The sequence below is a fragment of the Triplophysa rosa genome, linkage group LG7 (genome assembly GCF_024868665.1).
Source record: "Triplophysa rosa linkage group LG7, Trosa_1v2, whole genome shotgun sequence".
NCBI classification, from domain to species: domain Eukaryota; kingdom Metazoa; phylum Chordata; class Actinopteri; order Cypriniformes; family Nemacheilidae; genus Triplophysa; species Triplophysa rosa.
Window position 1 is genome coordinate 24,491,532 of NC_079896.1, and position 26,964 is coordinate 24,518,495.

The 26,964-nt window shown below is 38.1% G+C and overlaps 1 long non-coding RNA gene across 1 annotated transcript; it reads right to left on the reverse strand.

The window, feature by feature from the left end:
* Positions 1-940: 940 nt before the first annotated feature.
* On the reverse strand, positions 941-23,356 carry LOC130556271 (uncharacterized). Its single transcript, XR_008963205.1, has 3 exons — positions 23,209-23,356; positions 7,843-8,002; positions 941-2,150 (listed from the first exon to the last, which is right to left on the reverse strand). It is a non-coding gene; the product is annotated as an uncharacterized LOC130556271 (long non-coding RNA).
* Positions 23,357-26,964: the final 3,608 nt, after the last annotated feature.

The following is a 26,964-nucleotide window of genomic DNA, read 5'->3' on the forward strand; positions in this document are numbered from 1 at the left end:
CTTTAGAGAAAGAGTTCCACATTTGAAAGGATGTTCCTCAGTGTAAAGCACAGTAAATGTCTTATCAGTATGCGAATGAGTTCAGAGCGGTGTTGTAAATGGTGGCATCAGCATGGGCTAGCTGTGACCTTCCACAGTTAATCTCCAAAGACATAGCAGACTCAAATATTTCTGCTGGGGTGCGGACAGCCGGCCTGGCAGGTACCTGTGTGCGTTCACCACTGGGCAGCAAACAACAAAAATCTCCTTCTCACAAAACCACAGCAGGGACCCTTGCCTGAATCATGTCAGATGACAACAACAAAAGTTTTAGTAAAGGCTAAAATACACTACAAGACTTTTGCTCAGATTTTGCCCAGATTTTCAGTCTGAACTTGTTGCAGAAAGTCTGTGCCAGTCTGCAGATTTGATCAGTTAGTGTGCTTTTATCTGAAACTTTCAAAAAGTCTGCAAGTGTATGATCTCTAGTTTAAAAGAAATCTGTTCAGATTTTAAGTCTTGTAGTGTATTCAGCCATAAGTCAATCATGAACCAACACAGTCAGTACAACTTTAACATCTTTCACTGCAAGAATTGCAAGCATGCAGTTTGGATCTAACCTTGAATATTTTGTTCATTTATTTACTGTACTTTACTGTATAGCCATGAAAAAACAATATTTTTAGAAGTTTACAGAATGAAACAAAAATGGTCATTTTAACTAAATATATACCTTTAAATAATAGGCTACATTTAGAAAAACTGAAAATCATTTTGAAATGGTCTCTTAATTTAGGCTGTGTATATAATAATTTTATACCCTTTACATATTTATTGATACTATAATATTATATACAGTATATAACAATTCATAATTGTTTATTTTATTTTTAATCAGTAATACCTTGTTTATACATTAATAATTATTTTTATTTATAAAATTTCACATGCAACAGGACATGCTTGTGTGATTACCATACTGTTTAAAACAATGACTATACTTGTTTACATACTGTTGCGTTGTGCACTTCAGAAAGTAGCAAGCTAGTGTTCTATTACAAACATTTGAGTTTAGAGTTTAAGCCATGCACACGCACGCACACGCACTTACACATAGCGTGTCAATCTCCGCTCCTGCTACTTTCACTCAGATCACACACTTACACCTGTAAGTGATAATCATAGCATAAATTAACAGAATTAAAAACTTTGTGAATGTCGTTTTGACAGGGTTAACAGTGACTTTTAGCACCACAACGGTGTGCAAGAATAGCTTTGCTCTTTAATTCATTTCCGATGGTCCTCAGAACGTGTATTAAAAGAACAGTCATTTTATAAGAAAAAGTGAACTGTCCTCATTTTTACTCCACTTGTAATAGAGGATATAACAGGTGAAATATTTAATAGTGTCGGAGGTCTGGTTTTATCAGGAGATTATAAAACAAGTCGGCTAATGAGTCCAATTCCGCTCAAATGTGAAACATAATAATAAATTAAGGCCAAATGAGCTTTGTGCTCAAATAATGAAATATTCTATGTAAATGTTGTAAGTGATCTTGCATAGTTATCTTTTAATATTACAAAATCGGCTCAGTCCCAAAGACACTCACCCGTGGAACTTTACGTCGTGATTTAAAATGACTTACAATTTATTTGACCTGCAGGTCAGTCGTTTTGGACATTAGAGAGAAAGAGATTTAAAAAGAGTAAATTGCATTTAATAATTAACACTGTAAAAAGTAACGTTCAGTCGTGTATTATTTACTTTCTGGAACAACACAACAGAAGATGTTGGGCAGAAACTCGTTTGTGTTTTTCTATAGTGTATAATCTAAGTGGATGGTGATTTATACCACTAAGCTTAAAAAATGTAAGGTATGGCTTTGGAAAAAAGTTTTTTCTTTAATGGCACTATATAAAATATAAATCACCAACATTTTTTTTGCACTTTGCCTAAAATTGTGTTGAAGAGAAGAAATAATACGCTGAAATGACATGATGATTAAATGAGCGTGAAATGGGTGACACGTTCCTTCAAGATCAATGGGTTGTTGGTCTGTACACATTCACTAGAGAGCAGAGAGTCGGTAGTGCACTTTGTGGGGATGCTGTTGTCGTCAGCAAGTCTTCGAAGGAGTTTGGCTGTTTTTGGATCAGGGCCCAGGTGTTTCCTGAAAGATGAAGAGATGTCTTAATAATTTATTCTGCTGTGTGTGTTTGCACCTGCATAACGCCATAAGCTATGTGTCACTCTTCTTTCAGTTTGGCCCACCTGCAAGTGGTCCAAGTGGGTTGTTTGGCACCAGCATCAAGTGAAAACAATTGATTTCGTGTTAGCTGTCTTGCAAGCCAACTCGATATAGATTGGAGTTCCTTCTCCTTCATCATCTTCATGCCTGACAGTCTGAGTTATCGAACCCACAAAGAATACGAACACTATATTGCATCATACAAGTATACATAGTTTTTTACTGTTTGAAATCCCATTATATAGGAGAAAACTAAACAAAACAAAACCAAACTCAACTGTTCATGTGCTGCCATTACTTGTACAAATATTATACCTAACAGTATGTCTGTAGTATGATCTTACTGAAGTTTTCTGCAAATATATGTTTAACATTTGCAAGTAATTTTATTTTGATGCTATGAGATTTGTACAGGATTTGATTGAAATGATTGCAGTGTATTTGCATTTAGCGACAAGAATGAATTGATGCATTGACATTTACATAACAAGCTATTTTTAGTGACAGAATCCAATAATCATATAGAGAAAACAAATTGACTGCAGGGTAAAGGGGTAAACATTGCATTGTTTTTATCAAGTTAGTTAGTTACAATCTTCTGTAAATCATTAAATTTGATATTGATTGCAAAATTGTTTCCAAAGCAGCAAAATACATTGCAAAACAGACAGAAGAGATCTAAAAAAGAGTACACTATAGAAATAAGTAAAAAAAAGAAATGTACTTTAGCAATACAAACTATAAAAATGCCTATTGGATTATTATCAGACACTTGCATTCATATCACAATTAAGTACATTATGTGTGCCTTCCCGTAATAAGGAAACATCACAGACAGGGGCGGACTGGCCATCTCTTTTGGCCTCTTTGGCCGCTCAGACGGATGTATTATAAATGCGAATGCACGCAACGCCCGTCGACAGATTTAACCATGCACTACCACCCCCCCCCAGTTGACAGACCTATCCATGCACAACCAACCAACCTCCACTTTTAGTGCTATGCAGAACCATATTTTGGTGCTTCAGTGTTTCTTCAGCGGTTCTTTGGAATGACTGAGGTGCTATAGAACCGCTGAAGAACCATACAGGACCTTAACAGGTTCTTTATATGGAAACGGTGCTGCACCTCGGTTACCCCAAAGAACCTCTGAAGATCCTCTAAAGAACCACTGAAGCACCAAGATATGGTTCTATATAGCACTAAAAGTGGTTCCCCTATGATTACGAGTGCTTTTAGTGCTATATAGCACCATTTTTTTTTTTTGAGAGTGTTAGGAAGAGCAAAATTGTGCAATACAATTATCATCTGGATTGACACAGTATCACGTAGTGAATGCAAATCGTGCACATCTAAACATACCAGGAGGAATTTCTGAATAGAACAGTAACAGGACTATTTCAAGAAACAAAATTTCAAACAAAATGTATTCATTCAGTTTGTTAAATTCCTTTAAATTCTTCTATTGATAGCTGTGGTCCTTCATTGCTCTTAACATGAGTGCAGGTTTACTCCAAACCTCTTGATTCTGTCACAGAAGGATGGCAGCACCTGCTGTGGGTGGTTTGAGATCTGCTTGTTACAGCGTGTTCATCTGCTTTCTTACACAGGTTGAGAAGCCCTAGGTGTCTGTCAGTTAATGAGGAAAAGCGTTTCGCTTTAGCAGATGCGGGTAATCAGATGGTAATTGGATTGAGGAGTGGCCGTCCTGCCTCCAACTGGAGCTCAGAGTTGAGTGGGTTTTTGGTGAAGATGAGGATTATCTTGTGTGTGTGTGAGAGAGAAAAACAGGGCAGATCAGCTGTGCTCCATGTGTCCCTATCGGGGCCTCCTGTTGGCTGAGTAGTCACCAGAATGGCTTCATAAATATGCTGGCCTGCAGCTGCATGGGGCGTCGGGCTCCTCGCTCTGCCAATATTACCTTCTTTTTATTTATTCTATTTCTCATCAAGATATTCTGGGACAGAGGAAACGGATAATCTTGCCTGGGTGCCCACATCAGAGCACGAGGACCGTGCACCCAGAGGAAAATTGTATTGCTCAGATGTTGCTCTTTCGCAGCTCATGTGATTTGATGTGTTTCATTTAGATATCAAATGATGGTGTTAGTCTCCTAAAATTGCTTAGACGAAATCAAAAATAGAAACTGAGAAAAGTGTTAAAATCCATAAAGAGAATGGAGGTGTAAAAGTAATGTAGATTAGAGGTAAAATAATCTAGATTCGGGTACATTTGATGAGAAATGCTAGAGTTCATATTAAGATCGTCAATATTATTGACTTTTGCAGACTTGAAAAATGTGAGCTCAGTTTGAGACATTGTTAAGATCTCGTCATTTGTGAGATTTCTGGTTCTCTTTCTCAAACATCTGAGACGCACATCGACGTAAACAAAAGGTTCCTTTAGCTCTCCGTTTAATCTCATTGATGTCTAGGAGAAATTATTGAGATATTAAAGAGATCTGAACACAATCAGAGCTTCGGCAGACACGATTTTGCTCTGTTCTTGATAAACAACATTTAATTACAAGCAGCAATACAATTACATTTTAAGAATGTATCTTGCTCGTAGCGCATGTACTTAGAAGTACTAGGTAATTCTTTCTAAGTCAATGGCAATAGGGGCTTTCACACCGCAGGAACGATTTCATAGTTCCGGGAATATTTGCCGGAGGTACTCGCTTTTTGTTGTGTTCGCACCGCAGGAACCGGCTGGAATTTTAGTTCGGGACAACCTTTTTGGAGGAACACTTTAGCTCCTTCTCCGAGGCAGGGTCTTAACCAGCAGGATACGAATGAACCGTGACGTAAGCAACCGCTGATTGGCCGAACTTCTGTTGTTTGGTTGTTTGTTGTTGTTAGACGGACGCGCTTAAATGACATCACTGTAGGCCGGCTTACGTCACTAAATAGTTCATTTTGCTGGTGCGAGGAAATGGCCTGAGGAAAAACTTTTCCCTCCTTACTCGTTCCGGAACTCCATTCCTGAACTTATCCAGTCGTGAAGCGCCTAATGTAACATGAAGCCAAACTAAGTAATAAGTTCGACCGCTTTTAAGTCAGAAACACTTCTGCGTGGTTGCTGATAAATTGCGCATATCGCATGTTTACCTATTAACAGAAGAGATCCGTGTGCGAAACTTCCGAACCGTTCACAGTGCTCAGGCAAAACGACTACGCGTTTGCCCCAGGCTTGGACTTTTAACTTTATAAATCGTGAATAATTAAACGCTCATAACTATAATACCAGCTGAAAATAGCCGGTCGACAGTACATTTGCATGTGGAATCACATTACAAAGACAAATCTGGGGTGAAACTAATCATAGCGAGGTAATTTGTCAATTAAATATGATCTACTATCCATTTCATGAGCGTCCACTTCAGATTTAAATATAGTTCTGTATGATATATTCAATAAAATGGTACTTTGCGGTTAAACTCCAGATATAATGCTCGCATGAAAAATTAAAGAGGCAAAAGAAGCATAATTTGAAGATTCATCAGAGAGCCCAAATGCGGCCGGATAATTGAGTTTGCCTCACAGTGAGAAAGATACGGCCGTAATGAAAAGTAAAAAGGCGTGTTAATGTCCCTTTACACTTTGACTGACGTGTAAACGCGGTTGGCTTCATATGTGGCTTTTATTAGAAGAAAACAGCTTTTCTCTTAAGTGACACTTCCAAGAAAGACTGAGCATACAATTTTGGCAAAGTTTTTTAGAATGTGTCACTTGCGCGCTTGAGATTTTATTAATGTGGCATTTTAACAAAGCATCTTCAAAGCGTTTGCAAAACTCACCAATTACATTAACTCGAGTTGAGAGATGGGACGCGTTAAAGATGCTGAAAATGTAAAATATGCTTCAAAGAGCGAGTTTTCACTATGAATGTAAAAGGTTTTATTCAGAATAAGAATTGAAAAGTATACCATGAACTAAACAACCATTAGAACTCGGTGCATAAGAAAATTAACGTATTGCAATTAAAATGCAAATAACAAGGAAATAATTTTTGCATTTTAGTGGCCAAACACATAAGCTCCTTATATGCTTATGTAAATGGCCGTTTGGGGCTCATACTGTAGAAATACGAATCCGGTCATAAGACGACAACTGAGATAAAATAATTGTATTCTCTGTGTGTTCGCAGGCACAGACGGAAATTGAATGGCTTATCTAGGGGGTCTTGAGAAATCCTTTAATGGAGAATGTGTGATAGAACAGTTTTGATGGTCTCTGGTAATTCAACCTGGTATTGAGATAGAGGGTTGAGGAAATGACACAAAAAAGAGAAATTAAAAAGCAGAAAAATGTCAGAGCCGGTGCTGTAAGACTGTATAATTTATGCACAGTAACTATGGCAAGACTGAATTGTTTTATTAATGATTTATGTAATTATTTTCATATAGCCTTCAGGAAACCTGCTGCACGTTAAATGACGGCATGTCAAACTATTGTTATTTTGTGCCACTTAGATTATTGCTACAAAGATAAGATAATATATAAACCTAAGCAATCACTTTCATACTGTCTCAAAATATCTAAGTGGCAGTAAAGTAAACCTTATTGTCAAAATATTTCCCAAAATGAAGTTGGTTAGGTTTTAAATTAAGACTGATTCTGATTTATTTCAAATCTTTCTGAAAAACAGGTTGTTAATACAACATAGCCATTACTAAAGTAATGAACTATTTTACACTTGTGTGACCTTGAGATTCTTGTGGGGACCAATTGGTAAAAAGTACTGGCAAAAATGCTAAAGAATTTGTTTGCATGCGTATGTAACTTGGTTTGATATCTATTGCAATGACACTAATTGGCTTCTTAAAGGAACAGTTCACCCAAAATAAAAATTTGGTCACTCTTTTTTTTTGGTCTTCATTTGCTCACCCTCAAGTTGTTCCAAATCTGTATACATTTCTTTGTTCTGATAAACACAGAGAAGTATATTTGGAAGAATGCTTGTAACCAAACAATTGTTGGCCACCATTGACTAGTAGGAAAAATAGCTTTATAAATTTCTTTGTTGAACACAAAAAATATATATTTTGAAAAATAGGAAAGCAAACCATTTTGGGGCACTTTTGACTTTGTAATTTGTCCTAGTCAATGGTGGCCAAGAACTGTTTGGTTACAAGCATTCTTCCAGCAGAACAAATAAATGTATACAGAGTGAGTAAATGATGACCGAGTTTTTATATTTGGGTGAACTGTCCTTTTAAGTGTAAAAACGGAAAATTAAAAATATGCAGGAGCTGAGCTATAAACCAAAAGTGATGACTTGAGAACTTCCTTGTCACGCTGAATCTCGCGTCTATCCCAAGATAGCTGCTGAAAGAAGCCTTTAATGGTCCAGGATCCTCTTCCAGTGAAGGAGGGAACCGAATAAAACTTGCTCCGTGTCTCCAGAGGAGAGAGGTGTTCTTACTGGGCTATTATTAGGGGCCAAAGTCTCATGTCCCCCTTGACACAAAGGCGAAGAGAAGGAAGACAGTGAACTGTGCCGTAACAGCGGCCCAATCAATATTCATCTTCCAAAAACAGTAACAAGGAGAGTTGAGCTCGAGCCACGGTAAGGGCCAACAGAAAGAACTCGGTATGTGTGTGTGTTTTACCTCTGAGTTATCTGGAAAGAGAACAATGGTGCTGGGAGAGCATATCTGTTTCAGACGAAGTCTCGGCAGAAAGACAGCGATCTTACGACGGGGGAAAACAGAGGAGCTTCACCCGCCCGTTTCCTTGAAAATAACCTCTACCCCAAATGGCCTTGAAAGGCTACGAGGAGAACAGAGGAGAGAGAGGGAGAAAAAAATCAATCAAAGCAATTAACTACTTGAGCTGAACACTAATTCCCACGGATGAACTTCTTTTATTTATTTATTTTCCCTCGACTTCAGATTGCACTGAAAGTTCAGGGGAAATCAAGGCCCTCTTTGATAAGCACTGGTAATTTGGTAACATCTTTAAATCTCAAAATAAATAAGTAAGAAGATTAGGCGCATTTTTTAGCCCTTTGATAATATCAAACTTTCAACACCTTTAGGAAAATCCCTGCCAATGAACAGTTCTCGCACTGCTTGCATAAGACGCTGTTGTAATCTTCTCCAGGGTGAGAGGGCAGATTTTCCATCCTATGGTTTTCTCTCCAGTTCTTTCCAGGACAAGCGTGTCTTGACTGTGGCGGTTGCTGACACTTACATCTGACAGCAGTGAGTTGTGACTTGGTCAGTCCTGCACACAAAATTGAAACTCTGCAGGTTTTTTATAATGTAACATTGGGCCGGTTGTGTGGAGAAGACAAAAAATATACACTTTTCATTTCTAGACAGAAAGTACAGTGTATGTTTTATGCTGTATAGACCCAACAGTCTTTGTGTAGTTCAAACTAGCGATGACAAATGTGGGATTTTCAATGGTGGATGGCCAATGTCATGCTGAAGTGTGTGGTGAATTTCAATGTCGCAAAAATGAGTTGAAGCAAAACACATTTTTGTCAACCATAGGGAGGGTGTTTGCGTATATTGTAAATGACCACAAAGGGATCACAAACACTTGTGTTTATCAGTCGAGAGAAGATGGTTATTGGCTCAAACGTGATGAAATACCTTCAGATAAATCTCATTGACCCTTATAATAGTCTATCGCTCACTACTTTAAACATGTAATTACTTTTTAATGCCTCTCATAAAAACAACGCTCTTAAAACGGCAATAATTAACTTGGAAGTATAAATGTAAAAAGATTAATCTATCTCTCTGGTTATTGCATAGCTTGATAGTTCATATCCAATTTCATGAGTGCTGCACTTATTGCAGGCGTGGGCATTGAGTTAAAGATCTTGGTAACGTAATTGTTACCGACAAATCTACAACAATAATAATATCTTCTTTTGTATTCAATTGAAACATGTCACTTTGACCGATAATGAAAGATGAAAGTTCAGGGGCTCTTTAACCCCTGCGAACTCTTATTGCTTCCCAACACCACAAGAAAACATCTTGGGTATAGAATTAAATCGATCCCCACACACTTATTCTGTAATCGATTCGAACAATTCCTCTCAGTGACACATTTGGTCTATTTCACCTTATTCTGTAGTAATGCTACATATGTGGTCCCCGTGGATCCTCAGACGAGCCCTGCGACTATTATAGCGCTAAAACCAATCAGGTTCTCATAACAGGGAAGCACACGGCTGTAAATTATGCTAGTCAATTACGGGACCCAAATGAATGTGATTGAAGTGGTAATTGTTGTTGCGCGAGAGTCGAGAATACGCAGGACAGACAGAGACATTGCGCTCATTACCATCAGCCTCAGTGGACCGCCGATTGGCCATCGAGCTTCTCAGGAAATTGAAACACTCATTGATGGATACTTGTGAGAGATCCGCGCACGCGAGAGAGACCCGGCTCCATTCGCGGTAGGGGGACGCGCCAACGCGCGCACTTAGTTCGTGAAACGGCGCGTTTCCTTAATAGGATGATTTATTTCCTGACAATGTACATTTCCTGCAGATAGCGTCTGTTTTGCCGTTTTAAGTTCGTTTCCTCTCCGCGTTGGCACCCAGGAGAGCGCGCGTATCGGACAGGCTCTGCCACTATTGACGTGTGTATCAAGCGTCACTGTTTTATTAGACACTGACATTTCCTATTGGACCGGTAACAAATGGCATTTCCCTAGACAACTTGTTAACTTTTAAAGGTTGATAGATTCAATAGCGTAGGGCTGAGATACGCTGGCAGATCACGGCGCGGCGATTCGACATACCCAAGAAAAACAAAACCGGGAGATTAGTTGGTGACAGGCGGCGGATGAAGCGTGCGAGGCACAGGCGCTGGGGGCGGAGGGGAAGCCTAGCCCGGACCGCGGTGCGATGGACAATATCGATCTTGATGCTGTGGCCTCGGGCTGGAAAGAGAGAAAATGAAGCTCGAGCTTCAGAGTGTCTGCTGTGGGAGAGACGCAGCCGTCCTGAATACTTTCTGCTTGCTTGGTCTGAACAGTTTGAGTAAAGCGTGCTGTTGAGTTTGTGTGAAATGTTCTGACCTTGTCTGAGATGATGCACTTGAAAAGTATATTCTTCTGCATGGTTCCACAATTCGTGGGAGTTCTATAATTCTTTAACTTTTATCTGTTGAAATATTTGCTCTTTACAGTTGCCAGTACATGACTAGTAAAAAATCGAAAATTGTTTTTAATTCCATAATGGTGTAGTGTTTTTTGAAGTCAGTGAAACCTCCAAGCTGGGCTGGTTTGGTTAAGAGGTTAAGCCTCGGGGCTGACACCCAAAAGCAGTCATGAGCCATCACTATTATGCCATTGAGCAAGTCACTTCAACCCAGGTCACCACAGGGATCTTACCACTGCCATAAGTTCACGGCTTCATTCTGTGACATCAAAAGTTGCATGAATCACATTCCATCGGCCTTTAGCTAATTTTATTCAGGAAAACTCTGTATTTCGTGAAGTCAAAGCACGTACTAGTCAAAGTTCAAAGTTGCCGTGGTTACAGACCGAAAAATGACATCTGGCTTCCAAAAATCTCATCTGGCAAAATGTCTGCGACTCCCTGACCTTGTTTATTTGCTTTTCTGCCCGCTCTCAGGATTGCACTAGGCCGCACAGCAGTCTCGCTAAAACAACTCGCGTCCTCTTCGGCTCCTATGATAATACAATATGGAGGGGAGCCATTTGTGCGGGTCGGCAGCACTTGACCTATAACTGGCTTCTCCCTGCTGAAACCACACATATGGTGGTTATGACAGACGATGTTGCTAAGAGAGCCGGTCCCTTCTTCTAGACGCTTCATTATGAGGCTGAGCGGGGGAAAGAACCGAGGCCCACGGATTCATACAAAAGCAGGCGCTTTTTGACTGAGTGACACTAATTGGTTCACCAAAAAGACTGAATCGCATCTGATGACCGTGAGATCAGGTAGAACTCGGACATTTGCTTCTCAGAAGTCGTGAAAACTTTTGCTACCTTGAGCCATTTCATTAACGTGTTTGAATTGTTGAAATAACAGAGAAATGGCTGTTTTTGAAGGCCCATTAAAATCCTTTCAAAATTATCTTATAATAAACATAACATCTTTGTATTTATCTTTGTGTCTTACAGCAATCCTAAAAGAGCTACACAAATCACTTGATTATACCCCAAAATTAGCTGTTGGAAATAAACACAATTTTACACACAAAAAAAGATTTTGTGCTACAAAATGTATTCGTTTTCAACAAGCATACCATCAAAGCCTGCCACTATCAGCAGGTTTTATCAATATTATCTGTATTTCTGTTAAAAATACAATAGGATTACAGTTTCATTTTATTGTTCCATTATAATCTTCCAAGATACAGTTTATGATACTCCATCACATGTTCTGTCAATGCGTGAAGACTCTTTGACGAGCTGACGGCGGTTTAATTTTCCACATTTTTTACCAAATTTCCATGAGAAAAAATGATGTTTTTTTATTAAATCAACACTAACTTAGGAAAACAGAAGGAAGGTGGGTGATGCAAACCCAGCCTGGCAGTTGTTCAGTTTGATATGACAGTTTTAATTCCAGGGTTAATTACTTCAACCATCAGTGATAGCACAGTCACAATGCTGTTGACGTGATATCTTCTGACAGCAGTATGTGGGGAAAGAGAGCTTTCATGAAGTGTTGTGTTTGGAGCTTTACCGAGAGATTCCCAGAGTGCCGCCTGCACGGATCAGTTTACAAACCGCAATGTATCACTGAAAACACGCCGATTCTTGAGTGCTGGGATGAACCTGGTGCAGGACCAACAAGTTTATCCAACAAGGAATTCTTTTGTTAGACATGTTTAATGTGAAGTGATATCTTAGATCCTCACATATTTTACATTTCGTACATGTATTAAATCCAGTAGAATTATTGAACTTGACATAAAAAATACATAAAATGACATCAATTATTTATAATAACAGCTGATGTTGATATTACATCACGGATTTTTAAACACATTCATAACTGCTGAAAAGATGTTTAGGACACAGTTAAGACAACAGTATTATTTTTCTTTGAAGTTAATTTTATGTTTTAACATTTTTTATTATTTTAACATTATTTTAATGAAATGTGATTTGATTTCAATCTGGGTAAAATTAAATTAAATTAAATTATTTTTTGTAATTTAATATGGAACATTCTATACAGTGGGACTTATAAAAAATTGAAAAAAATTCCCTAATATTTACATTTATTATTTAAGTTTATTTAATGAAAATAAATAAGGGTATATAACAAATATTTGTTAATTAAATAGTATTTAAGTATTTAATCTTATATAAGACATGTCATAACTATGTCTTATATAAGTCTCCTCTGTGTGAGCCATTAACTGGAAGAGTTGAACCGAGACCTTGTCATGAGATCGGATGCTTCTGAATGATGAAGTCTTGGACGCTCTTATGAAATGTTGCAGTAATCACAGAGGAGCTGACACAGTGTCTCAGTAATTACGAAGTTCAAATGATTACCTAGATATGATTTATGGCCAATGCAGAGCATCATTAGAAAACCATATGAAAGTCATTCTCTTAGAGGTTAGCAGGGTGGTGATAGTGCAGTCACCTAATGCACAGCTCAACATCTCTTCCAGAAGACAAGTGTGAGCACCTCACATCCTCACGTCAACCTTACAGGAATCAATGTAACTTCCTAGTTCTCTAGATAATTGATTTTTTTTTTTAGCTCAGGTTCAGAAGCAATTTAAAGTAATGGTTTAGCTGTTATACAACACACATGCTGTGTCATACGGGACGCTTTGGCCTTAAAGGTACAAGCACGTACGTTTAGTAGACATGATCCGGTCTTGTATTTCTCTATAGCATTAGTGCTGGTTTATAAGCACAAAGGCGTTTCATAAATAATAGATTTGCCCACCTCTCACGGTTGTTGACACTTTAAAGCACCTCAGCAGATGCTCATCTTCTCTAATGTTCCTCTTCTTTTCTTCTTCCCGCGTTAATGAGAGTTTGATTACTCAGTCAGGGCTTTACATTAGAATGCATGCTACCATTAGCAGCCCATATCACTGCCTGCTACCCGAATGGCCACCTTGCATACTGTAATTATAGCTAGTGCACTGCATTAGCGAGGTATCTCACAAAGAACGTCCATGTTCTTCCTCACTGTTTCTCGATATCTGTCAACACAAAAATAATGCGTTCTCTTTTGATGCATTATGAACGTTGGTTCAACTAGCATTCACTGAGAGTGCATTGAAAATACAAGAAACTGACAGTCTGACAACGGTGGCAAAATATCCTTATTTTGGATATTTATGATGTATCTAATTATTTACTAATATAATTTTTATCATTACCATTGAAGATAAAAATCATTATCATTTCATCATTAAAAATATATATATATGTCTTATTAGTGGGTAAATAATACTATCAATATCAATGCGTTAGCCTATATCAGGAGTTTTACGAGGGGGCCTCCAGAGTGTTAAGTCCCCCCCCAAAAAAACATATAAACATTATTACTGTTTTATTTCTAAATGTTTGTATTTTTTTCAAAAGTTTTTCTCACAACAGTCCCATTTATACCACTTACTGATGTGTAAGGCAGTATTCTTGCTTTGAAACGTTAAAACAAATGTATTGTGTAAACTGCTACAAGACAAATACATTTGAACTGAAAATGTTTCTCTTCAGGTTTACATGTCCATATTTATAGTTATAATTTATTAAAAAAAAAACTAAATACATCTAAATATACAGCCACAGGAAAACTAAGAGACCATTTCACAATTTCAGCATTTAGATATACAGTAGTATTGAGATATAGATATTTAGTATTGTGGTCATTCCAATCCAGTGTCTGTTGAATTTCAATAATATCAAACCTCAGGAGTGACAAAGTCATCCAACAGCAATGTGAAAGACTGTCAGCATGACAAGACACATGAAAACTCTAATAAAAACCGAGGTTATCACATACCTTGGCACGGTAAAGTTTGAAGTTGACTTTTACTATAATAAAACAACTAGTTAATTCAAAATGGCCATCTGTCTACAGCATGTGGTAAATACAGGCGGTATAAAAAGGTTTCACATATGAAACCTCAGCATTTCTTTAGCATTCGTTTACTTCACCACAGTTTAAGTTTCTTTCATATGATGCAAGAAAGACGTCATGTTATCAACATACTAATCTGTCGTGTGGGAGAGTCAGCCAGAGAATTCAAGGCTTCCTCTACAAAAGCCCTTTATCAAGGGACAAGGCATCCAAAACAGGATAAGGAGGTTCTATTAACTTCCCAGCATGCATCTGTGGATATTCGGTGAAGAGCGGGTTAGAAAAGCTGTCTCTTGCTCACAACACTTCCTGAATAATTTAATTTCAGGTAAACGTATTAGCGGCTAGCTGACACATCCTACCTCTTGACGATAGAATTGCTTTTTTTAACATTTTAGTGTCACAACCCCACGAAAGCATATATTCCGACAATTTTCATATAGCCCAACAATTTCTCTTTCCTCACTCGATCCACCAAATTTCAAGTTGACCTGTGAATTGAAGTGGGCGTTTATTATAGGTGAGTTGACACGCTTCGCCTGTCAAATTTACAGGCTCGTCTCACCGTGCAAGAAAATATAAATGATATTTTCTTATCCTTGCTTTCCCTAAATGCTCTGAGGTCCCCTAAAACTAATTCTTTATCTCACAAGCCCATCCATCAAAAGCGTGGTTTGAACCAGGTGGAATGACATCCATTGTGATGCACTGGAGCAAAGCTAATGAGGAAAAATTTCTCCATGTACATTCCCGTCATTCCAGGACAGTAAGTGTTTCAAGCCACTGAATCTCCATCATTAATGGAGCGCACGCATGTATTTGTGCATACAACCTTTTCGCGAAGATTTTCTTGCAGGAATCATGACAAATGCGTTTGCACCCAAAATTGTCCTTAAATTCTAAACCAATTCAAGCCACATGTGTCCTTAAAAACATAGAAGCGGAAGTACAAATGTTTTTGGACCCATTGTCTGTTGGTTTAAAACTATATTAAGTCTTTGTGTCTTAACTAAAAAAAATAAACTAAGATAAGCTTTGGATTTGCTCACTCGAGGGCTGTTGCTGTGTGTTGGGTTACCTGAGGTTCGGTGTGTGCATGTGACATGTTCAGGGTAAACACTCGTGGCTCGATAACAAAGAGATACAGTGGACAGTTTGCTTTCTATTTTTTCTCCACCATGTCTTCAGTAAGAGGGAAAACAGCGCGGGCGCAGTCACTATCAAAGAGTGCACAGCACTGCTCAGAGCAGATGATCCGTTCCACACCGCGTCCCTGCTGTCACTCCCTGACGCTCTCAGTACCGCATGTGAACCATTGAAGTTACTACAATACACTGCATGCAGTCAGCGTGCTTATATAGCACACAGCACAGTTAGAAAGAAAGAAAGGAAGTGTTCACTGCGACCCCCGATCGCACTACAAATCTGTCCAGTCGTCTCTTTATCTGTATGTCTGCCTGCATATGTCTTTCTGTCCGTCCATCCATCCATTCTGTCCATCCGCCTATCTGTCTGTCTGTCTGTCTTTCTATCCGTCTACAATGCAAATGTCTCAAAAAACTGCTATATAAATAAAAATAAATTTAATCCGTCTGTCTGTCTGTCTGTCTGTCTATCTGTGTATCTGTTTGCATGCATCCATCCATCCGTGCATTATGTATCTATCTATCTTTCTGTCTGTCTGTTTGTCTACTGCCTTTGTATTTGTCTGCCTGCATCCATCCATCCATCCACTCATCCGTGCATTATGTAGCTATCTTTCTATCTGTCCATCCCTCCTGTCTGGTTGGCTATCTATGTATTGATCTGCCATCCATCCACCCATCCATGAATTATGTATATTTCTGTCCATCCCTCCTGTCTGTCTGCATCCATCCATCCATCCATCCGTGCATTATGTATCTATCTGTCTTTCTTTCAATCCTCCTGTCTATCTGTCTGTCTGTCTGACTGTCCGTCCGTCTATGTCTTTCTGTCCCTCCATCCATCCATCATCTATCCGTCTGTCTGTTCGTTGCGTATCTTTCTGTCCATCCATCCATCCATCCGTCTGTCTGCATCCGTCCACCCGCCCATCCATGCATTATGTATCTGTCTTTCTGTCCGTTCCCCCTGTCTGTCTGATTGCTTGTCTGTCTGTCTATCTGTCTGCCTATCTATCTTTGTATCTGTCTTTCTGCATCCATCCACTAACCCATCCGGGCATTATGTATCTGTCAATCCTCCTGTCTATCTGTCTGTCTGTCTGCCTGCATCCATCTATCCATCCATCTGTGCATTATGTAGCTATCTTTCTTTCTGTCCATCCCTCCTGTCTGTCTGCATCCATCCATCCATCCATCCATGTATTTTGCATCTATCTGTCTTTCTTTCAATCCTCCTGTCTATCTGTCTGTCTGTCTGACTGTCCGTCCGTCTATGTCTTTCTGTCCCGCCCTCCATCCATCCTTCCATAATCTATCCGTCTGTCTGTTCATTACGTATCTGTCTGCCTGCATGCCTTTCTGTCCATCCGTCTGTGTGTCTGTCTTTCTTTGTATCTGTCTGTCTGCATCCATCCACCCGCCCATCCGTGCATTATGTATCTGTCTTTCTGTCCGTTCCCCCTGTCTGTCTGATTGCTTGTCTGTCTGTCTATCTATCTGTCTGCCTATCTATCTTTGGATCTGTCTGTCTGCATCCATCCACCCACCCATTATGTATCTATCGTTCTGTCCATCCCCCCTGTCTGTCTGTCTGATTGCTTTTCTGTCTGCAATCCTCCATCCATCCATTTATGCGTCAGTCTATCCATCTATGTCTTTCTGTCCCTCCATTCATCCATCATCTATGAACGTCTTTGTGCTCATTTATCCGTCTGTACATTTATGTATCTGCCTGTCTATGTCTTTCTGACCTTCCATCTGTTTTTTTTTTTGCCATCCATTTGTCCACCTCCTCTCTCTCTTGTTCTGTCTATAAATCCTTATCTTTCTTTTCTGCAAAGCAGCAGTGACGTAAAAGTGAGCAACATGCAGAAAGCCTGAGTCCCAGAGGAAGTAATCACTCTATCTCTGTGCCCGTGGGTGGGATTTTGGACACAGTGTCACCAGGCAGAAAGGACACAGATCCACATTTATACTTCTGACCACGCCTCTCGTGATCCATTCAGCACACGCCCCAACCATAAATCATGCATATGAAAACTAAACGATCAAAACCAAAGCATAACAAGACAGACTCTGTGTGAGAACATAGTTAGTGTCTGTATTTAGCATCAAAACATGACTGGATTTAGTGTGATTACTACACGGATAAGAGCTTTCAAAAGGAATTTGTTTGGAGGGAGATAGTATTAACATTTACCACTTCTACTCCCAAAAGAAGCCAACCGAATTCACCTGTTTGCATTCATAAATAAAGATGAACACATCTTGTTGAACATTTTGATGAACATAATTGCCCACGTTTGCGAGTTTACACAATGCTACTACTCTTGAATAAATTCTACTTACTTACCGAGACTTTGTTTGTGTGCTCCCCAAATAACCGTATTTTAATCCCAAGTGCAGACGCATTCATGTTTTGTGTGAGACCTCTGTGTAAGAACCAGAACTCAGGAACTGTCCTTTGTGAACGCAACAGGCCCTGTCACTCACAATGTCTGTCTGGCACAGCTCCCAAGAGTACTTGTTTGAATTATTTTAATCAGCTCCAATGCCATTTCACTGGAGACGCCCATTTGCATATTTGCCGGCTGATAAGCTTTCATAGATCCCAAACACGATGAGCAGCCGAATAATGTCATTTCCGTCACAAACCGCCGCGGCCGACGCAACAATGCTCTTCAATCAGGATATATTACTTCTCTCTGACGGCTTTGGTTGTTGCTGCAATTGAGCAACCTTTATCCAAATCTCCCAATCTGATTTAGACGAGGACAATTTCATTTCAGCCAGCGAGAAAGAGATGGAATAATGAAATGTATTGGAGAATACATCTCATTTAGCTCTGTCTTTTGATGTCGGATAGACATTAAGCTATGTTCTCCATCCGTGGCTAATTTATAGACAAGCTGATGGGATCGCATGGAATTGTGGGTATTCAGTGTAAATGCATTAGTGTGAAGGATCACGAGCATATGTTGGTGGCTTACACCAATTGATCTAGCTCCCCTGACCATTTGGTTGAACACCCAACAACACATTTTGACATCAAGAAAGTTGAAGAAAACTTCTTAGCAGAGACTCTAAGACACCTGGAATATATATTTTTTTATAAATCTTCACGGAATCTGCTTTTTGAAGTAGTACAACTTCAGAAGATGCAGTTATCCATTTGTAAATCTAGTTTCCCTGTTGAAAAAAACTGCATTTGCTGGTTACGTAGGTTTTGAAGCATGGTTGCTGGTTTGTGCTGGTTTAAGCTGGTTTAGGACCAGCTAAGGACCAGCTCAGGACCATCTTAAATCAGCACATGACCAGCACAAACCATCTACCATGCTTCAAAACCTAACCAGCATATGCTGTTTATTTCAACAGTGTTACTTTCTACTTAGTGCCAAAAATAAGATCTTTCCATAAAGTGCTCAACCCGATACCCTGTAAACACGACCTTGTTTCCTGGGCGAATGATTAAGTAAACCTGTCCGCCCTTTCTATTGGATGCTGTAAAAAGTCAGCCAATCAGTTCAGAGAAATTGATTTCCAGTTTTGTGTGCAATATGCATCAGGCAGTCTGAAAACGTTTTGTGTTTTCAATTAAAATAAAATAGAATGAAAGCGACATGTACAATAGGAAAGTCGGTTAAAAATAAGAAACAGGAAAACCATGATGCAATAAAAAGTGTGAAAAAGTAATAAAAATAGGCCAAATGAGAGCAAGATTTAAAAAAGCAAATAAGAACGAGAGGACCAAAAAGTAAAAAAGGAAGAGAAAGAAATCCAGATGGGAGATTTCTGTTGTCCCTAGAGGGGACCGAAAGACACAGCAGGGAATTTAAAGAATGAAACCTGCATGAGCCAGTCTCGTGTTCCGCTCTCCTCCTGTCCTGACTTCCCAAAGCCTCATGACAAACACTCACCTTGAGTGCTGAATCACGGGTCCCGTGGGCCTCCGCCAGAGGCACTGATGAATTTTCGCCAAGAGAAAGCAGGGGTTATCTCCGAGGTCAAGCCGACCCGAGCCACATTCATCAATGCTTTCTTCCAAAACAACCGGCCAAGATTGAAAAACTAAGATGCTACCAGCGAAACGAGAGAGTGACGGAAAGAGAGCGTGTAGAGGAAGAAACATGCTTCTGATGCAGAATGCAAATACAGACACAGGTACACAAATATAAGTGTCTTATATGCATACTGTATAAACACATGAACGTATACCATCTGCATCACATCGTGCTCGTGGATTCATAAACGGATTAAAATATGTGTGTGATTCTACATTAAAAAAATTAAGTAACAAATTTATCCCTATACTTCATTCTTGGTATTGACATGCATGATTTGTGATTTTCCAAATAAAAGAAAAAACTATCACAAGTCTCCCCTTCAATCATCCGGCTCCATTATGAAACACCCACTTTTCACAATCAAATCTATTAATGCATGAGGATAAAATCACTCTTCATTTGATCTCAAAACACGTCACATTTCACTCAGACATTCATTAGCAAAGATGTGCACCGCATTTCACATATAATTGATCATTTTATTCCAAAATGTATTGAACACATAAATTGCTCTTATGCATGTCTAGCACCTGAAGCACAATAAAAAGTATTAAAAATATATTGTTTTTAAAAAGTATTTTATTTAATTTGCAAATAAACGATTCATGCATAAAACTTAATTGCTATATTCCAGAGGTTAAAGGATGAGACACCTTTTGTGCAAGCAGAAATTTCAGTCATTATTAGTTGAAAATCTTGGCTCAAGTGCTAATTGTTCCCGGTTCATTTAAATATGCGCATGAGATTTAAGACGTACAGTGTATGACTTTTATGAATGAGGCAATACACTGAATCTTTTTTCCAGATTCAAGCCTTGCCCAGTTGTGCCGCTTGTGTCTGTCTTTCTAAGCCCGCCGGATAAAGACATGCCTCAGCAAGCTTAACAGATATAGTCAGTTGGCGAGCGCACTACACAGAGGTCATTTCATCAGTATTGCAGTGCCGACCTGTGGCACCTCTCTCAGAAAGGAAGCTGTCCCTGACCTTTATTATTGCTGAGTTACACACCTTATTGCCAGGGAAACTGTAAATTTTTATCACGGGGACGCCGCACGCGGCAGGCAAAGGTCAGCCAATATACCGCTTCGTCATCCGATGGGCGAATTTTCTCTCAAACAACATGCAAAGTGTCCTTCAAGTGCACTTCAATCAAATCTCTCCCCTGCACCAAGATGAGCACCTCTGTTCTGTCTGATTATCTCTTTTATGGTTTAGATGTATGGGCTCGGAGGCTGGAGACCTCAGGGAACGCACGCCGATCGCCGGTTTTCTGGAAAGTAATTTATCACTTCCCCACCCCCAAAAAAACTTATTTTTTGTATAGAAGAAGATCAACAAAACTTTTAGATGTTGTATACTTCTGCCTGTGGCAGTCAGAAAGGTTTATAAAAAAAGTTTATTCTTTGGCGTTTTATGGACTAATTTATCCTAAAAGATAATAAATAAACCAATAAACCAATAAGCAAACAAAAGGGCACAAAGCTTATTCATTTTCACAAAATGCTTAATAAACAAATTTTGACAAATTAATAACCAGCTAGTGAGTTGTTGATCACATAAAAGCATTTTTCGGTGAGGTGCACATAGCTTTTAAAAGTTCATACAAATATTCAACTCACATTGAGAAAAAAACTCTTTTTATGTTTTCTATTAAGGCAAAGTTGAATTTAGATGAAATAAAAGCAAGACACAAGCTATTCCCTAATGTAGTAAAAAAAGTTTAGCATTTATCAGAGAGATGGAGAGAGAGAGGGAAAGTGAGCGAGAGAGGTAGAGAATAAACGGAAGGTCATATTTGAATAATGTAGCAGAGTTTCTCACAAGTGTGAGTGCAGAAGGGGTCTACTAGATTTTGACCTGATTATTTCGAGTGCCAACGAAATTCACGAAAGCACTAATTCAGAGCCTTTGCAAAAGCTACGTGTTATCTTTTGATGACCTTTAGACGGGAGAGATTCTAGATGTTCATTTCCAGATAATGATGAATGCTGACCTGCCACAGAGCAGACACAGAACTAGTGTGGCATTGCTGGAGTAATGCAGGATCTTTCAGGTCTCCAGACATTGATTAATAGAAAACATAACTTGTACAAGCCCTGCCTATACATAGCAGCCCTAACTACCTTCTCATTGCTCATCAAACAGTAAAAAACTTCACATCTGCTTCTGATAAGCTTTTCTCCAAGAACCGCGGTTTCCCCTTAAATGTAAAGTGGACTGTGACTTTTCTATAGCTGGACCCAGATTATGGAATAACCTGCTGTTTAATGTTCAAGCCTCTCTCACAGAAGATGCTTTTCAAATCATATGATGTTGTTGGGGTCAAAATGTATATGTGCAGAATGGGATACACAACTTAAAAAAGTCAAAAACATTAATAGCTTAAAGTTGCAAAACTATAGGAAATTAGGAAAGAGTTTTGCTTAACACAAAGTGGTCAGACAAACCACCAAATTGTAAAATATAATTAAATAATTATGATAATTATTTAAAAAGGTGTGCTGATACGATTGCAACTGCATATTTTGTCTCATCATATTGCACATTAAAACTTACATATATATATGCACAATAAATGTTTATTAATAATTCTTATTTAATTGTTTAAATTAAAATCTGTAAAAAAAAATTAAAATAATTAATCAAATCAATAAAATCAGTTAATAACAATCAAACAATCATGTTACCATACAAAGCACATTTTTAGGTGAACATATTACCAGTGTACATTTATAATGTACATCTTAGACCACGTTTGGTTGCTCTTCTCGGAGTGATTAAATAAATCGCAACTAGTTCAGTCCATTTTGAGCGAGTGGTGCATTTAAGCCAATCAAAAATGAATGCCTACTTGTGTGTGTGTGTGTGTGTGTGTGTGTGCACGCATGAGCGTCTCATTGCTTTCTGATCCATCAGACAAATAAAGGACACAAAAATTACTGCTAGGACCATTAGATGCTAGAATGATGCAGAATCCAGAATCCTTTTTCACTCTCTTGCGCCCAAACTTCCTCCATCCCTTCTCACTAAGTCATAGAGCTCAAGTAGCCAGCAGACTTCTGAGGCCTTACAGAAACAGTTGGGTCACTACGAGTGATACATCATATGTGTGACTTTGATACTGTAATAATTTATCTCACACCAGCCTGCTAGTGCTGCTTTACAAACACTGAGCGTAATGATATTTCATGAGGGAAATTCAGCACTCAGATTGGATGCTCTTTTTAGCCCTGACTATGTCAACAAGACTATAAAATCAGCTTATTATGAATGAAAAACCTTTTTCTTGACTTTGGCAAATATACGGTCTAATAAATTCAGCAGGGCATTTATGAAAAATGAACAGGGGAAATAATATTTTATGCTGAAAGTAATAAACAAGACGGGAAATAATGTGTTGCTCTTTGCCGTAATGTTTCTTGCTACGTCATTAATTTTGACATGCAAAATCACAGCGCTTAGCATCCTATGATACACAATAAAGGAAGAGACCTAATAGGCCCTTTTCACAATGACGTCACTTAACTTCCGCCTTTTTCGCAAAGCAGTGTATCATAACATCCGTCTTGCAACAAACAACAAGAAGAAGAAGAACTTCCGTTTTGCCGTCGCGCTGGAATTTAACAACAGTGAAAACAAAACTGACAGAACACGTATTCAAGTACTTATCCTAGCACCTTCGCTAACACAAAAAGAAAACAAAACACTTACCTTCATAATCAAACAGGTACTGTTCAACAAAGAATTTGTGTCCTTTCTCTAGCTTTGATCTTGTCGTCAGCAAAAACTTGTCTGCAAGACGTTGTACATCATCTAGATGTATTTGTGGAAGATGTGCAAGAGACTTGGTAAACTCCATTCTGAGGTGCTAGCGGAAGTAACAACTTCTTCTTCTTCAGTTTTACTGGCGGTTGGCAAACCAGCTTATAGGTGCATTACCGCCACCTTATGAACTGGAGTGCTAGTGGAAGTAACGATACACTGCTTCGAGGCAGAACGGAAGATACGTGACGTCATGTGAAAAGGGCGTATAATGTAAACAAAATCAAGCTCGCATCCAAACTCTGTTTAAATGGCTTATGAACTTTATGATATTAGCTGTAACAGCGTGCAATACAAGTCAGGCTCATATTAGCTGATACACACAGTCTCGCTGTCTCTCATAGTCTGCAGGCCAGACATTCTTTCCTCTTGTTGTCTCCAAAGAGAGTTTCCCTAAGGGCAAATGTCGAAAATAGGTCAGGTTTACAAAAAAAGCCATTTTGTGTTGATACACAATGAATAATTGATGATGGCTAACTTCTCTGTAGGGAAAGGCAGATATCAATAAAAAGGGCCATCCAGACTATCAAAATGCCCACAAGAAAGTAGTCTGTCCCAGCTGAGGTGGGGTTTGGGGTAAAATGGCTTGGATGAAATTACAATTACAGAGCTTTATATGTTCAATAGTACACTATAAATTAATAATAATAATAATTATTATATTATTACTATTCAATTAAATCTGTGAAAAATGAAAACTGTTGTAAAACACGCCTGAAGTGAGTTTGGTAAGTTGGCCAGTTGGTAGATGACACAACTATACCTCCTAGTTTCAAAAACATAAACTGTGTCTGAAAACGTGCATTATATCGGGTGTCCGCCATTTTGTAATGGTTTCTGAAACCTGAGTGATTACTTCATTCCCTACATTCGTTCACTCTTTTTTACCCACAATGCACTCTGATTTTGAGTGTACATCCGATGTACACTCGCTCATTCACTATTTCCCATGATACAACACGAGACGCTTGATTAGAATCAGCTGGAGGACACTGACCATTAATGCCACGAATGTATGATTAAACACACTGTTTGTTATTGTTGACAGTTATTTTCTACTTTTAAAGAATATGCAGATTAAACAAAAGAGATTTCATTCATTCATTAATTCATTCATTCAATGAGATAAACAGTAGTGTTTTATTTGAAATATATAAAATATTTTTATTAAACGTGATAAATACGCGTGCCTGCAAACAAATATTACAGTTGTTTTGTTCTCGCCATTTTTAAATAATACAATAAACGTGACAAATAAAGTGAAAATGAATTTGAGTATTTTATGAAACAATTGTTATGATTATGATGAACGCATGCGACAGTACTGTCAGGCATTTTCATTCACTTCTTCCCCATATAGTGGACTCAAATGTCATTCGCTATATAGGGAATAGTGAAGGAGTGAACGAGGGAGCGGTTTCAGACAGCAATTGTGTGTTCTGAATGCAATGAATTGTATCCATTAAGAGTCCCCACAAGGGGCGCTATTACAGACATAAATTTACTTAATCTAGACTCATTTTTATCCTCCATGTGAACTACTGTCACTGCAGCACAAGAACTATCCCAAAATAACATTTAGTTTAACAGAGCACCATAAGATTTGTTACAACAGCACATTAAACACATTTAAAGTGAGAGTTCACCTCAAAAGGAAAATTCTTTCATCATTTACTCGCTTTCCTGTCATTCCAAACCTGTTTCACTTTCTTTCTTCCACAGAATACAAAATAAGATATTTTGAAGAATGTTGTCAACTGGCACCCACTTTCATTGGTTTTGTGTCCATACAATAGAAGTGAATGGGTGCCGGCCCTGTTCGGTTATCAGCTTTCTTCGAAATATTTTTTTTCTTTTGTTTTCTGCGGAAGAGAGAACGTCATACAGGTTTCAAATGACAAGAGGATGAGTAAATGATAACAGAATTTTCATATTTGGGTGAAATATCACTTAAATGGTTCTGTGCCCTTGCAATGCATTAGTCAAACATGCTTATCCCTGTTTACAGTAGTGGCCAACAGCGATATCCACCCTAGGACAAATGACATCTTTACCATTTACTTAAACATATCATAAGACATGTATAGGTTTTGTCTGCATATTGTGTTCAGTAGATATGCTTGAAATGTGAACTGAAGCTTAACAAAAAAAATTAAGGTGGCTTCCTGAAAAACAAGAGAGCATCAAGAAAATAATAACAACTAACTAAATTGCATTCAATGTATGATTTATTGGTAACACGTTACATTAAGGTACCCTTTATAAAGCATTTATAAATGTTTTCATTAATGATTAATAAGTCGTTTACAAGTGCATTTCACCTGTTATAAATGCTTAATAAATGTATTTATTCATTATTTATTTTATTCGAAGGCAGATTCAGTATTATATTGATGTTGTTTGCAAAATAGTCTGTCAGACTGGAGAATGTAGAGTGTTATGATGGTTTTTCTTATTATTGTATATTTCATTTTCACAGGTTACTAACGTTCATAACTTTTTAATAAATGGTATACATGTAATCACTTTACATTAAGGTGTATTCTCACAGGTAACTAATGTTCATAACTCATTAACAAATGGTTCACATGAATCCACTATATTAAGGCACACTTTCATGGTTTGCTAACATTTATAACTCTTAACATTTATAAGTTAGGTGTTTTGACGTTGTGAATGAATACTTCACAGGCATCCACTTTTCTTAAAAGTGAACTTTCATGGGCTGTCAATACCTCTAAATATATGACTCACATCAGAGATGTAGCCTTGTGAGCCAGCATTCTGTTCCTACAATAAATAATAAATACATGTTTTCTGGTTTTGATTAACTATTGGAAGTAATTGAATCATTAATAAAACATCGTAAACAAACAAGTTAGTCACGCAAGAAAAAACGGCTTTGGTTAAGCATCATGATCTAAAGGCATTCTGGAGGGCACCGTAAGACATTCGGAATAGGATCAGGTAAGCAACATGGTTTGAAAAGTGACATAAGTTATGAAATATACAATAAGAAGAAAAAACAACATAACACCCTTCTCCAGTCTGACAGCCTATTTCGCAAACAACATCAAGATAATAATGTATCTGCTTTGCGAGTCAAATAAATAATGAATAAATACATTTATTAAGCATTTATAACATGTGAGTTAAAATGGCTCACTATTTGACAGGCATTTCGTTAGAATCCCGCTTTTTATTCATGCAGTTATAATTACTTTATAATGCATTTGTAAACAACTTATTAATCATTAATGAACACATTTATAAATGCTTTACAAAGGGTACCTTAATGTAAAGTGTTACCGATTTATTTTCTACGAACTTTATTTTTTTATGTGAGCTTTTTGTTTCTATGCATTATTTTGCATATTAAAATAAAATCTACCTTACCTGATACTCTGTACATTTTGACATTTTGCCAACGAATGTTGTAAAATATAAAGTTATTCACATTTTGTACCATATTCCTATATTTTGATGCTTTACTGGAACACGTACGGTCAACAAAATAAATATTTTGCAAATATCTCCTCCGGACATGACTTCTGGCCACTATATATAATGAATGCATCAGAGGTACATGCAAAGATATCAGCCAAATAGAGATAATAATAATAATCAAACAATCAATCGCAAAGC